At 36.3% G+C, this 15,630-nt stretch overlaps 1 pseudogene; it reads left to right on the top strand.

Moving 5' to 3' along the window:
• The first annotated feature begins 11,148 nt into the window (after window positions 1-11,148).
• On the top strand, window positions 11,149-12,146 carry LOC150061662 (small ribosomal subunit protein RACK1 pseudogene; annotated as a pseudogene).
• The last annotated feature ends 3,484 nt before the right edge of the window (window positions 12,147-15,630 follow it).

The raw sequence follows: 15,630 nt of genomic DNA, 5'->3' as shown, positions 1-15,630 counted from the left end.
TTCCTATTTTTTTTCTTGCAAAGGCCTGGCTACGCCAGTGAGGGCAACCACAGAAAGATGTGCTGCCCACCAGAAAGTGGGCTGGTCAAGGTGGACGCCCTTGCCAATCACTTAGCTCTTCTTGGGTTATTCTTACAATTTTTAGCAGCTTTTGTTTTAGGACATCACATGAGTAGGTTTTATTTCCTTTGCCAGTTGAACACTGCAGATGTGTTGGACAGTGAAGAGTGGCACCTATGTTAGGGCTGACAGTATGCTTCAAGTCCACACGTGCACATCGCACAGCCTGAGAGCGATGTGAGCTTCCAAAGAACGTGTGTCAACACATGACCGCAAAGGAGACACCAAAGTTAGATAGAACGAAGAGGGAAAGGGCCTACAAAGCAACTGACAGCATGACATAGAAGAGCCCACCTGCCTGCATTGTCCCTGCAGCACCACCTGCCACTGGAGACAGTGTGAGGGTGATGCTCGACTCTCTAGTCTAAAGATTTGTGTGCAAACACACTTGAGGGCATCTCTCTTTCACAGAAAGAATGAGTGTCATTTGTACCAAATGGCAATGGATTTTCAGCACAAACTTAAGACTTCCATAACACTACAGTGATAGTAAACATCTACTTTCAGCAAGAAGAACTCCTTTAAACAAGGAAAACAATTGATATTCATTAGCCTAAGTACCCACTGGATCAACTTGCAGCGACAATGTCTAGGGCTAATGGACACCGGGATATAAAGACCAGCCACCCTCCAAAAGGGCTGGGAGACCCTCTTGCTAAGCTGGTCATGTGTCCAAAGGTCTGGTCAAGGAAGGGAAACAAACATCATAAACTAAAATGGACTGATGGATTTTCTGTAGGGCACATTTGCAAGAGGTCCTACTAAGCTCAGATTAAGCACACAAAGGTCTTCATTCTCTTAAATCAAAAAGTACATCACATTTACAATAACATTTTTTTTGCCAGTCCTGGTCTTGAGCTCAGGGCCTGAGCACTGTCCTTGGGCTTTCTCAAGGCTAGAGCTCTACCACTTGAGCCTGAGCATCACTTCAGGCTTTTTTCTATGTATGTGGTACCGAGGAATCAAACCCAGGTCTTTGTGCATGCTAGCCACCACTCTATCACTAGGCCAAACTCCTGGCCCCTACAATAACATTTTTTAAAGGAACAAAGAAATGGAACTTAACTTCTCCAGTGACTGACAGTTGGGGCATGATGAATTGTGAGACATGAGTCTCATGTTCTTTTTCTTTCATTAAGGTGAATAGACTCCATACTAATTTAAAGTGACCAGATCAATTTATGTTAGAACAAAATATTCATAACTGAGAGTCATAATGCACATTTCTTCCTTATAAGCTGATTACCTCAGATTTTCTGTTACAGTATAAAAAGTTAACAAATACAAGAAGAGGTAATGGAGTCTCTGTTTTAGGTAATAGCGAAGTTGAAAATGTAATGAATATGTGTTTTAGATGGATATTGTAGAAGTTTAGAAAGATATAATCCAACATTGGGAGTTTAAAGTCTATATCTAAGACTTATTCAATTTTCAGGGATTATAACGTGTAGTGTGCATTCAGAAGAGCAGTTGGCTGAGTAGGGGTGAAAGAAATAGACACTGGCGGTGAAGAGAGAAAGAACTTGGATTCACATGTTCACAGAGAACACAAATATCTACATTTCTATGAAATGTATCACAGCAAAGATAAAGATGGATCCAAGAGAAATTTTCATTGTGTTTAGTAAAGTATATTCCACTTACTATACCTACTAGGAACAGAGAACATTTATTTAATTGAATTGTCTCTTTAATGCAATCAGATTTTTTTCTCTTCAGTTCTCATGAACTCATGAAAAATAGAGCTTTTTAAATGCAGGAGTAGTGCATTAAAACATTCTGAGGATTTATGTGTTACAAACCAGAACTCCTTATCACTGTAGTTCTGGGAAATGCAGAATCCAGAAATGATTGAAGTGTGCTAAGATTCAGCAAGGAAAAAAACCATGAATGTCTCTGAGTATCAAGATATGTAGGAGACAAAAAGAGGAAGATACTTATGAGACAATATCTATTAAAAATGCATGTTACATATTTTCAAATCTTTCTCCTACTGTATAGAACCAACTGTATAGGAGCTAAAGACTGCCTTGAATGGAATTAGCATAGTAGATTTTGTCATTTGCTTGGACTTTATTTGTTTTAGAGATTAAATAGCAATGAATATATAGAATTCATTTTTAGACTACAGACTAAGCTGGTGTAATAAAGTAATCAAAGATTACTGTTGCTTAAAGGAGTTTATGTCTTTGCCAGCTAATATACCAAGATAGGCCATTCTGCTTTTCAGGGCCTTTGAAGGCTCAGTTTTCTTCCCACCTAGCGTATGACTCAATTCAGATGGTTCCCTTCAAATATACATCTCTGTTTTTCGTGGGGGGGGGGAATAAATGGAATTTCAGGAAGACAGCTTGGAGAAAAATGATGTACATTATTTTAGCTTGCAGCAAAAAGGCCCTAAGTTAGTCATATAATGTGTGTGACAGGCCAGTCCTATTTTTACTTTATTTTTGAAGTTTTAGGGCCTATTAGCAAGAGACTAAGAGGAAAATAAATTATAGGTCCAAGTATCAATCTCTAAAACAGCACTATTCATGATAACTGATTCATATTAGCCCCATTAATTTCAGAATTCATTCATTTGTCCTTTACAGACTTACAGACAGTACAATGAAAACACGTTGGATTGTCATTGGTGTGTACATTAGATTCTGTAATGATTGCTGATACCATCTGTTGACGTTTCCAGAATATTATACGGGTAGTCTCCAACTTAAAGTACTTCACCTTAAGAATATTTTAAGTTTAGGATAATGCAATAGTGAAGAAGCTGTCAGAGAATTCATTATTTAAATTTTGGATTATGAGGAACTGCCATACTACTTTCCATAGTGGTTGAACGAGTTTGCACTCCCACCAACAGTGTAGTAGTGATCCCTCCTGGCCACATCCCCTCCAGCATCTGTTGTTATTAGTTTTCTTGATCCTGGCCATTCTAACTGGAGTGAGGTGGAATCTTTTAAAAACTCTCTTTAAATCTTTGGCCCATCTTTTAATGGGATGGTTGTTACTTTGGAGATTAGTTTTGGACTGATTCAATTTAGTAACAAAAACCATATAATGAATGATTGTTGTCCTTAAGGTACTATGTTATCTCTCATCTCTTTGCTGTCCCTTGGTTATCTCATATTGTTACAGTATCTCACTTTGTTACATGTTATACCGGATACATTTGTATTTGGTTATTTGAAATTGGTTAGGGATGAGGGGTGGGGGTAGGGGGAGGGAAATGGGGACCAAGACATGTGAAAGGGTATCAATGTATGTGAATTAATGTACCTTCTATCTGGCAAATATCATGTAACCCTTCTATTAATTACAATAAAAATATATGAAAAAAATTTAGGATTGTGTCTTTTTCTGAGTGTATGGGTTTTAATATGTTTCATCCCATCTAAAATACATCCTGAAATATAGTTCCGAATAAGATGCTTTCTATGAGCAAGACATAATTGTGCATGACTATATTACCAGGCCCTTGGTGATAAAGAAGTGGAAATAGGAGGATCAATGCTGGAGACTCTTCTGGGCAAATGCATGTATGAAAAATAAACTAAAGCAAAAAGGGCACAACTATTAGGTTAAGCACTGAGTACTGCCAATAAACAAGAAAGCAAATAAGAAGGCAGGGAAGTAAGCATGGAAATAAGCAATAAGGAAAGGAAGGGAAGGAGAAAGGAAGAAAGGAAAGAAGAAAGGAAGGAAGGAAGAAAGGAAGGAAGGAATGGAGGAAGGAAGGAAGGGAGGGAAGAAGCGAGGGAGAAAAGCTTAATAATCTTTAAAAAGGAATATTGTTTTTCTAATATGATTAAGGTTCATCCTAGCTGGAGCATATTATTATGTAGCAAACCTGCTTCTTGTATTTTTCCTGCAATTTTCCCATTTTGACTGATTTTTATTTTAAATGGAATCTGCACAAGATTTTCATCAGAAATGGGCAGATATTCCCAGCCTCCACAATTGTGAGACAAAACAAACATCTGTTTTATAACATCAGTCACAAGTATCCTGTTTCAGAAATAGAAAAGAGATTAATATATCAGACTAGCCATAACTGGTAAGATACTCTGTCAATAACAGGCTATGACATCAAACCATGTCTCCCATCCAGCCAGCGGCAAAATTAGGATGGGAACAGATGTTTTATAGTGCTGTTAAATGATAATGAGCAGGAGGTTATGTGTATTAAGTGCTTTTTGATTTATAATAATTTCAATTTATGATAGGTTTAACAAGAGCATTTGTACAAGTAGATATATGTATTTAAGATGGTGATTTACTAAGCCTATCCCTGTGACAAAAATCAAAGTACTACACAGACTTTAGGTCCTTGGAGAATTTTAATTTAGAATCTCGAATCAGCCACTTGTTTTGTCTAGGGACCAGTGGAGATCAGTTTGTCAGCTGACTGTGTTGATTGACCTATGTAAACAAGTCAAATCCAGCTAAAATTTCTCATAAGAATCAGATTAATAAAGCCTTCATAATCACGTTCTACTTACTTAATCTTGTAAATGAATCAGAACAATATATTATCTCTTTCTCCCCAAAGTACATGGAGAATATAATTCCATTACCTCTATTTTACTAAGCACAGTTTTTGCTTATGAATATTTCTGATTGTTCAGCATATGTCCAGTGAAGCTAGAGAACATTTACCTCTGACTATATCAAAGCATTTCCAGTAATGGGCTGATGCTAAAAAAAAAGACTGTTGTAGGGCCGGGAGTTTGGCCTAGTGGTTAAAGTGCTTGCCTAGCATGCATGAAGACCCGGGTTAGATTCCTCAGTACCACATACACAGAAAAAAGCTGGAAGTGGTGCTGAGGCTCAAGTGGTAAAGCTCTAGCCTTGAGAAAGTCCAAGGACAGTGCTCAGGTCCTGAGCTCAAGCCCAGGACTGGCAAAAAAAAAAAAAAAAGATTTAAAAAAAAAGACTGTTGTAGCAACACTGGGGACATAAATCGGGATTAATAAAGAACCAAATGCTTGAAATTTTAGAGGGTTCTCAGGAATGTGGCTCAAAGAGATAAAAATGTGTCATTACAACTTAAAGTCAATTTTATTGAGGAAATAACGTACTTCATTTCTATTGGAAAATGAAGAACTATGTAAAAAGAACTCCATGAAAATAAATACAAAAATATACATGAAGTATTTCAAGACAATAGTTTTCTAATCCATAGGCCTATATGTAGGATAAAATATCATAGTTCTAAACATTGAACAACAATACTTTTCATCCTGTTGATTAATATGCACTATATCCCTTAAGGCCATTTTACATTTCACTTTCTACAAAAGGTTTATTTTATTTTTCCTGTACTCATATACTCCATTGTAATACTTTAAAAATATGATAATTTTTTTAAATTATGTTTTATTGTCAGGGTCATGTGTAGAGAGGTTAGAGTTACATTCATCAGGTAGTAGACACACTTCTTGAACATTGATAACCCTTCCCATGTTTTTCTCCCATTTTTCCTCCTCCCAGCCTGTCCCAATCATTTTGTGTTTCACTTTCCCTTCCCTATTTCAAATAAAAAAATAAATGCATATGAAATATACAAGGTAACAAAGACAGATATAGTAACAACAGGAGATAAAACGTAAGGAGGAAAAAAGAGAAAAGAAATAACTTTACATAGTACCTTAGGGAAAAAAACCATGAAGATAAACCTCTTGTCTCTCTATCCTAGAGTACATTTCATTTGGTCGCAACCTATATGGCCATATGTGCATAGCTTTTGAGCTGTTGTGATCCTCTGCTAGGAGAATCCTAGTCATGTACTAATAATTACAAGTGATGGAATCCATGGAGCCATGTTCCTTTGGTTCTGGCTTACTTCTGTTAATATGCTTTTTTCCAGGTCTTTCCATTTCCTTACAAATGGAGCAATGTCATTCTTTCTGATGGCAGCTTAGAACTCCATTGTGTTTAAGTACAACATCTTCTTGATCCATTTTCTACTGAGGGGTATCTAGGTTGGTTCCATATCTTAGCTATGGTAAATAATGCTGCAATGAACATCATTATGCTTGTAGCTTTAGTATTCCCTTGTTTCTGGACATTTGGGTAGATGCACAGGAATGGAATTGTGGGGTCATAGGGTAGCTCTATGTTTGGCCTTTTGAAGAGCTTCAATATTGCTTTCCAGAGTGATTGAACAAGTTTACACTCCCACCAACACTGCAGTAACATTCCCTTCTGGCCACATCCCTGTCAGCATCTGATATTATTAGATATTTTGATAATAACTATTTTAATTGAAGTGAGATGGAATTTCAAAGTTCTTTTGATTTGCATTTCTTTTATGGCCAGAATTATAGACCATTTCTTCATGTATCTATAGGCCATTCTTATTTCCTTTTCAGAGAAGCCTCCCATTAAGGCTTTAGCCCACCTTTTAATGGGATGGTTGTTCCTTTGACTATTTGTTTTGGAGAGATTCACTTTTTTAAGCTGTAGGTATATTTCAGATATGAGGCTACATGGGCTTTCACCTTAACTTCCTAGCTATGTCTTTTGCCATACAGAAGCCATGAAGTTTAATGCAATCCCATTTGTGCAAACTTTCTTTAACTTGTGTTTCTGGACCTTTATTAAGAAAGTTTTGACATGTGCCAAGGAACCCTAGAATATCTCTTATTCCTTCCTATAAAGTTTTCATGGAATCTGCTTTTACCTCAAGGTCTTTGATAGATTTGGAATTAATTCGTGTGCATGGTGACATGTACGGACCCAACTTTAGTTTTCTGTAGGTGCTTAACCAATTCTGCCAGCAACATTTGTTGAAGAGGCTGTCTTTCTCCCATTCTATTTTTGGCCACCTTATCAATGATTAGGTGGCCATAGGTCTGTGGGCTCTTTTCTGGGTCTTCAGTTCTATTTCACTGTTCCTTAGGCCTTTACTATTGTGCCAGTACCAAGTTGTTTTGATTACAATAGCCCTGTAAGAGAGTCTGAAGTTTGGTATTGATATTCCTCCAATGATGTTCTCTCTGCTAAGGATTGTATTTGCCATATGGGATCTTTTATTATTCCATATGAATTTTTGGATTGCTTACTTTTTTGTTAAAGAATGACATTGGAATATTGATTGGTGTTGCATAAACTTTGTAGATAGCCTTTGGCAGAATTGTAATTTTCATGATGTTAATACTTCCAATCTAGGAGCATGGGAAAATTTTCCATGTTCTTAGTTCTGCTTTAACTTCCTCATTCCATCTTTTAACATTTAAAACCATAGAATTCCTTCACTTCTTTGGTTAATTTCTAATTTTTTTATTTTGTTTTGGGTTTTTTTGAGGCTATTGCAAACAGAGTTGCTTTCCTTATTTCTGCATCACTCTTCTTATTGTTGGAATACAGGAAAGCCATTGATATTTGAGGGTAAATTTTATACTCTGTTACTTTTCCAGTTTTGAATAAGTTGGGAGTACAGTCTATAGAGTATTTAAATACAGAATTATTTTATCTGCAAAGATGGCAAGTTTCATTTCATCTTTCCCTATTTGGATCCCCTTTCTGCTTGCTTCTTGCCTTATTGCTCTGGCTAGGAATTCTAATATTGTATTGAAGAGGTGTGGACACAGCAGACATCCTTGTCTCAGTCCTGATTTTAGTGGAAATGGCTTTAACCTTTTGCCAGTAAGTATGATTCTACCTGTAGGTTTGTCATACACAGCCTTTATTATACTGAGGAATGTTTCATGGATTCCTAGTTTCTCTAGAGCTTTTAGCGTGAAGGGGTGTTGGATCTTGTCAAATGCCTTTTCTGCATCTATTGAGATGATCACTTGGTTCTTGTCCTTGCTTCTGTTGATGTGATGAATTATGCTAACTGACTTTTGTATATTGAATCAGCTTTGCATTCCTGGGAAGTCTATTTAATCACAGTGTATAATATTTTTTGATGAACTGTTGAAGTCGATTATTTTGCTGAGAAGTTTTGCATTAATGTTCATCAATGAAATGGGTCTATAGTTCTCTTTTTATGATGAGTCCTTGTCTGGCTTGGGATGAGGGTATGCTGGCTTCATAGAATGAGTTTGGTGGAGAACTTTTACTTTTAATTTCATTGAAGAGTTTGAGAAGTATTAGAGAGAGTTCTGCTTTGTAAGCCTTATGGAATTCAGCTATGAATCCATTAGGATGGTAAAATTTTAATACATGGGAGTGTATACTTGTTTACAGTATGGAGGTTCCTCCGAAGACTAAACCTATGACATAGCAATCCCACTCCTGATCATTTTGCCAAATGACCACAAACAAAACTGTACTACAGCTACCAGCACAACTATGTTCATTGCAGCATTATTACCCATAGCTGACATATGGAACCAACCCCGACATCCTTCCATAAATGAATGGATCAAGAATATGTGGTATATGCACACAATGGTGTTCTATGCTTTCATTGTAAAGAAAGACATTACTCCATTTGTAAATAAATGTAATGACCTGGAAAAAATGTTATTTAGCAAACAAAGTCAGGCCCACAAAATAGTTTCATATTTTCCCTCATTTGTAATAACTAGAACATTTCTGTGATGTTCTTAACTTGGTATAACAATAGCCCAATCTTTAAGTGCATAGAAACATATATAATGTACTGTATCAAAATGAACTCCAAGAATTGGAAATAAGATTCTTATTATGTCCTGTAGGCAATTATTTCTATTTTTTTCTTTCTGTGTTACTATTCTGTACCCTTTGTCTTGTATATAAGTTTCTTTGATCCATGGATGAAAAAGAGAATCACAGAAACAGTTGGAAAAATAATGAACTAATGCAACAATGATACTCTCTAGACATTATATTGGAAATTAACATTACATTCTGGGGGAGAGTGGAATGAGGAGGAGTAAGTGGGAGAAAAATGAGGAAGGGGGTAACAGTGTTTAAAAATAAATGTACTAATTACCTTACTTATATAACTGTAATCCCCTGTTCCTCACCTGTACAATAACATTTAAAATAAAAAAATTTAATAGTCTTAATTGACATATGAATCTGCAAAAAGTAGCAATTTCATTATGGTTTCATCATTTAACTACTATCAGTATGAAGTAGAGAAGAAGAGAAAGGAATAGACATATACCTAGCCTAGGATATGCATTAACTTCCTTCATATACATATTATTCTTTAATCTAGTGCAACATGGTAGAGTGACTAAAATTCATGTTCTAATCAACTAGTTCTACATATGAATTGTCTGCTTGACAACTTTTGCTTCAGTAATCTTCATCTAGGTGAGACTGGATTCTTCCACCTTCATAATCATTAGAATCTAATTAGCCGGATGATAAAATGAAGCACTTAGATATCTTGATATAAACTAAATTGCAAATGAATATTAGCCACTGTTATTGTCATTACCACACATTTCTAGGATACAATGTTATAAAAAGCCTAACTGAATTGTTGGCAATGCCAAAATTTTGTGCATAAACTAAAGACATGTTAAATGGAGGATTTAGAATTCAAAACCTGGCAGTGTGTTTTATATTTCTATCACTTTTTTATTATGACCTTTGTTTTATATTTTTCTACATCAAAGCTTAAACAAAACACATTTTTTTCTGAAGAATTATTAATAACTAAAGCTCCTATCTAGGCAGGGGTCTGGTTGGTTATTGTTTCCTAGGTGGTTTTGAAAAAGAAAGATAATAATTGCTCTCTCATACATTTTGGATCCTGTTGTTTTTCCTATGATACTGTTAGATAGCTCGCCATGTCTGTGCCTCTCTTTAAGGGAAGAGTCTAGGGGAAAAAAAATTATCAAGATGAGTCAGACCAAAAGCTCGATGACTGCACAATAGACCAGGAACAAGCTCTGTACTGAAACTGAAAGGTCTGAATTGCTCTCTGCAAGACTGCTAGTTTAACTAACATTTTTACATCAGTATTTGATGATTCTTCTCTTCGATAAAAATAACTTCTTAGAAGTGTAAGGTCTGCCAAAAGGAAACGCCATGCAGTTCAGGAGAAGAGAGTTTATTGCGTGAGGAAAGTGCAGACTCCTGCCACCCAAGATGGAGTCAGGTGAGCAAGAGAGCTTATGGCGTGAAGTGAGAGATTATATAGGGGGAGGGGTATAGCCACAGTGGAAGTGGATGTGATCTCAGAGGATGGGGAAATACCTCAGTGGGGACCTCTCATTGCCCCCAGGCATGCCAGTTGCTAGGGTTACAGTTGCTGGGCTGGGATTTCCAGGGGGAAAGAGCCAAGGGAAGAAGTCATTTCTTCCAGTCAGACCTAACAAGAAGCACTGAAAACAACCATTTGAAAGAAAAAGTTCTGATTCATATATCAGAAAAAACATTCAAGAAGCATCTGAGTCCCTGAGTTCCACTGTTTTGTGCCTCATGTCCTTTTGGAGAAACTTATGAACTACATAGCTGTATTACTCCTACATAGTCATTATTATGAGTAGTGTCTATACACACACACACACACACACACACACACACACATACACACACACACGCACACAGGTTACATGATGGATTACTAGGTTTTTATATTTTACTTTTTAATTCACAGGAAATGCATTTGCCTTGAGGCACAGATTTTTTGACATACACATTCTGCTTCAAGACATGTAGCCAAGTAGATGCATTCTATATGATTCCAGTGTTACTGGTGCTTGGACTCACCAGAAGACAAGTTATAGAAGTTTCATTGACTAGGTAGGTGTCAGGAACATAAAGAGACAATTGCAATGCTCTGGAGAAGACTTTATAAGAAATAGAATTAAGTAAAAAACTATAGTGGTAGAGGAAATGCCTGCAAGCACCAAGCTCGATGCAGACTAGGAAGTTAAGAGGAAATAAAAAAGGAAAAACTTGGCTAAGCCTCAAAGCTGGGCATTAATCATAGGTGAAGAAGTTTTTATTTTTTTTTAAGAATACAAAAAAACACAACAGCATGAAAAGGGATCTCAGTGTTTGAGAACTAATGTACCCAGTACCTGACGAATCTAACCGTAACCTCTCTATACATTTCCCTTCCAGTAAAACAGGTGGTCTTCTCCTCTCTGAGCTATCCAGTGCCAGCCTCCTCATGACTGAGCAGATGAGCCTCGGTGGCTCCCTCAAGGGCCACAGTGGCTGGATAATTCAGATAGCCACTACCCGCGGTTCCCGGACATGATATTGTCGGCCTCTCGAAGAAGACCATCATGTGGAAGCTGAGCCGGGGTGAAATTCAGGATGGCATCACGCAGCGTGCTCTCCGAGGTCACTCTCACTTGATCAGTGACCTGGTCATCTTCTCAGATAGCCAGTTTGCCCTCTCCGGCTCCTGGGACTGAGCCCTGCGCCTGTGGGATGTTACAACCGGCACCACCACAAGACGATTTGCAGGCCATACCAAGGACCTGCTGAGTGTGGCCTTCTCTGACCACCGGCAGATTGTTTCTGGATCCCTAGACAAAAACCATCAAGTTAGGGAATACTCTTGGTGTCCGGTTTTCACCCAACAGCAGCAATCCTATCATCGTCTCATGTGGCTGGGACAAGCAGGTCAAGATGTGGAGATTGGCTAACTGTAAGCTGAAGGCCAATCACATTGGCCACACAGGCGATCTGAACACTGAGACTGTCTCTCCGGATGGTTCTCTCTGTGCTTCCAGAGGCAAGGACAGCCTGGCCCTGCTGTGGAACCTCAATGAAGCCAAGCACCTCTACACCCTAGATGGCGGACACATCATCCACGCTCTGTTCTTTAGCCCCAACTGCTCCTGACTCTGAGCTGCCACTGGCCCCAGCATCAAGATCAGGGACTTCGAAGGCAAGATCATTGTCGATGAATTCAAACAAGAAGTTATCAGCACCAGTAGCAAGGCAGAGCCACCCCAGTACATCTCCTTGGCCTGGACGGCTGATGGCCACACTCTTGTTGGCTGGCTACACTGACAACTTGGTTATGGGTATGGCAGATAACCATTGCCACCCGCTAGAAATTTGTTACAGAGCTTTAAAAATAAACTGGCTTTCTAAAAAGAAAAAAAAATACAATAAAAAGATCAATTCATCTCATCTAAAGTATATTCAAGATTTAGTGCTCACTTTTGCTGTCCTTTGGTTATCTCATATTGTTACAGTATTTCACCTTGTTATCTGATATATTGGATATATGCGTATTTGGTTATTTGAAGTTGGATTGGGAAGGAGGAAAACAAGATGAGATGCGGGGTGGGAGGAGGGAAATGGGGATCAAGACATAAGAAAGGGTATCAATGTATGTAAAATAATGCACCCTCTATCAGGTGAATATAATGTAACCCTTCTATTAATTACAATAAAAATATATGGAAAAAAAGAATAGTAAAAATAATTGTGAGCAAGCTGAGTTTTGCAAAGATAATCTGGATCTTAGTACAGCATCAACAATAACAAAAGGAATATGAAAATCTTTAGAATCACCAACAGTAAGAATCATTTCAAGTTATCATTGCTATGCTGCAATTTAACAAAAATACTATATAGTATTTTAAAGAAATAAATTTAAAACTTTCAAAATAATATTTTGAATCTAACAAATTTTTGTTTTTATTAAAAGAGCTGTTTGCTTTAATGTAAGACTTTCTAACCCAATATAAGTAGACTTCAAGTTGGTTATTGATAGAACATTTGCAGACCCAAAGTTTCACATATTATAGGATGGGTTATATTTATTTTGGATAAAATACTCTCTCAAAAAGAAAAAAAAAGAGAGAGAAGCTTAGATCATTGACAAGTTTGGGTATTATCTCAATCAAGCAGCATTCATTCCATTTTGTCTATGTCATACAACCATATTGAGAGCATGCAAGGAACTAATCTGGAAAAGCCAGGAGCATAACAGATACCACCACCTCAAACCAACAATTCCATTTTAGCATATATTTCACCAAGGCAATATAGTTTGTTCCTCATTTGTCATATTTCAGGGCTAACTAAAAGATATTAGATACTTTTAGAAATGAGTATTGAAATCAAATTAGTCAATAAACTATCATAGTAGAAATCCCTATTTAGAGTCTTCTGGCCAAGTTAATGTGAAAGCCATTTAAAAAATCCTATGATTGTCAAGTTCATTTCCAACATATTGTCTTGCGAGTATTGCTGTTATATTGGCTAACCCCTTGTCCTTTGCTCCATTATGTTGTTGTTTCATTTTCAGTTATTTTAGTCCATTCAACTGTTGACAAAAACTCCAATGGGCAGTTTCAACTATGAATAAAGACAAAATATATGCTTTACTTTTATTTGGTGGGAATTGTACCTTCAGAATCTTAGTCAAAGAAACACAACACTTATTAATACTTTCTCCCTTATTTTTGGGTATTTCCATTTTTTACCACTATAGTTTTTTTTTAATTATCTTTAAATAGTTACACAAAGGCATTGCCATTTAACAAACCATTTTATGAATATAATCTACCTTGACTAGTGTCATCTCTTTCAACATTCTCAACCCACTTAACCCACCTCTTCCATTATTTTTAAACATTTTAGGGGGCCGTGTGTTTAGCCTAGTGGTAGAGTTCTTGCCTAGCATGAATAAAAATCCACACTTGATTCCTCAGTACCACATACATAGAAAAAGCTAGAAATAATGCTGTGGCTCAAGTGGTAGAGCTCTAGCATTGAGAAAGCCAAAGGACAGTACTCAGGCCCTGAGTTCAAGCCCCAGGACTGGCAAAAAAAATTGTAGTGTATATAATGGATTTTTGACTGAGTCCTACTGAATTGGAAATAGGAAAAAAATTATAATGGTAACTAGAGTTTTCTTATTATTCTATTTCCCCTGCAGAAGTCTGCAGCTACTATGTCAGTGAAGCATTCTAATAATAAGGATTTTATGACTGATGTAACTTTTTATTTCTTTCATTAAATCCTTAAAAATGATTATATACTTGTCTACACAAGATTTCATAGTCTCTAATTAGGAAACTGGGACATCATTGAAAATTTCTGACAATATGGCATTCACATTCGTTCTGTCATTCTCATCTATAAAATCAAAATAAAATGATCTAATTATCAGAGTATCTGAAATAGTTATGTAATAATTGAAATATCACTAAGATAGTAGCATAACATTTTTTTTCAAAAACTACAAAGCCCTATTAACTGAAAGAAGTAATTTGGGCATTCAACAGACATTGGACACAAGCAAGCTACCATCCATTACAAATATGAAGATAAATAGGTAAATCTCTGGTAAAAATCTGTCACCTTAGGTGGAGATATAATATCATATGCAAATACCCATATGACAGGAAATAATGAGGTGTGCACAGAGCTTTGAGAGTATGCAAAAAGTACATATCTACATCTTCTAGGAGATTTACTTTTTAAGAACCCTTGAAATATGAGTTGGAGTTGTTCCTTTGTGGTAACACAGAGAGCAAAGCAATCTTATCTTACGGATAAGATATCTGAAAGAAAGGAGACTTAAAGTAGAATACTGAGACATGGTTCTATCAATATTAAGTAACCTCACTTTTCTAAGGCTCCCTTCCTTACAACTAAAAAAAAAAAAGGAAAAAGAAAAAATTCTTGAAAAAGTGGAAAGAAGAAAGCTGAACACCTAGAGAACTTACTTTTTGAGAAATGTTTGTCATGTTTTGGTAGTTTAGTGGAGTGAAGAGTCTCCAGGACTGCCTGGGCTGGCTTCAAATGGCAATCCTCAGATCTCAGCCTTCTCAGCGACTACGATTATAAGCATGAGCCTCCAGAACTTGGCTTACCTTTGACAAAGGTGTTAAGCAATTTAATAGAGGCTACAAGAGTGACCTGACCTGTATTTTTCCTTTATTATAATGCATATAAATATTCAAGTTCCAACATTTGTAGATTCATGTATATATTGGATATATGTTTAATAATTGATGTAAAGTATATATGAACTAATAAAAAGTTTATACTACATAAAAAACAAATTTAAGAGTTTTAACATTTTATTCCTTTACATTTTATACCTTTACCTTGTCTTGAAAAGCCATCACCTCCTTCTGATGATGGCAAACATAAAGGAATCCATTTGACATATTTTGTAAATTCTTTTGGTTTTAGTATCACATTGAGTCTCTCTTGCCCTGAAATTGTAAAAAGGACTAAGCAATGTAAATGACATTCACACCGCATTAGTCAGAGCACATTACTAGTCTCCAGAGAATATTTTCTACATTATTAATAGTGAAAAAGTAACTGCCTTTTGGAGGCATGAGAAATGTTAAAAATCTTGAGTTTTCTCATTATGTTTAAAATATGTGTGATGAGTTCTGTAGAGCTAAGATTTCAGAAAATCAAAATATACTTTTAAAATTTCCTCTTTAACCTCCCTTACACTTCATTCCTTATATTTTCTCACAAAATACATGATGGTTAAAGCTGCAACTTTTTTGCATTTTGTATACATGTGTATAATTTAGAATCATGACATACCCTTAAGTTTCTAAATAGATCACCATAATTTTTTAAAGAAATAAAAATATCTACTAAAAATAGGGAATG

Source organism: Megascapheus bottae, chromosome 6, assembly GCF_031878675.1.
Source record: "Megascapheus bottae isolate mThoBot1 chromosome 6, mThoBot2.hap1, whole genome shotgun sequence".
Taxonomy (NCBI): Eukaryota; Metazoa; Chordata; class Mammalia; order Rodentia; family Geomyidae; genus Megascapheus; species Megascapheus bottae.
The sequence above is the reverse complement of the archived record's forward strand: the minus strand, read 5'-3'. Positions and strand labels throughout refer to the sequence as shown.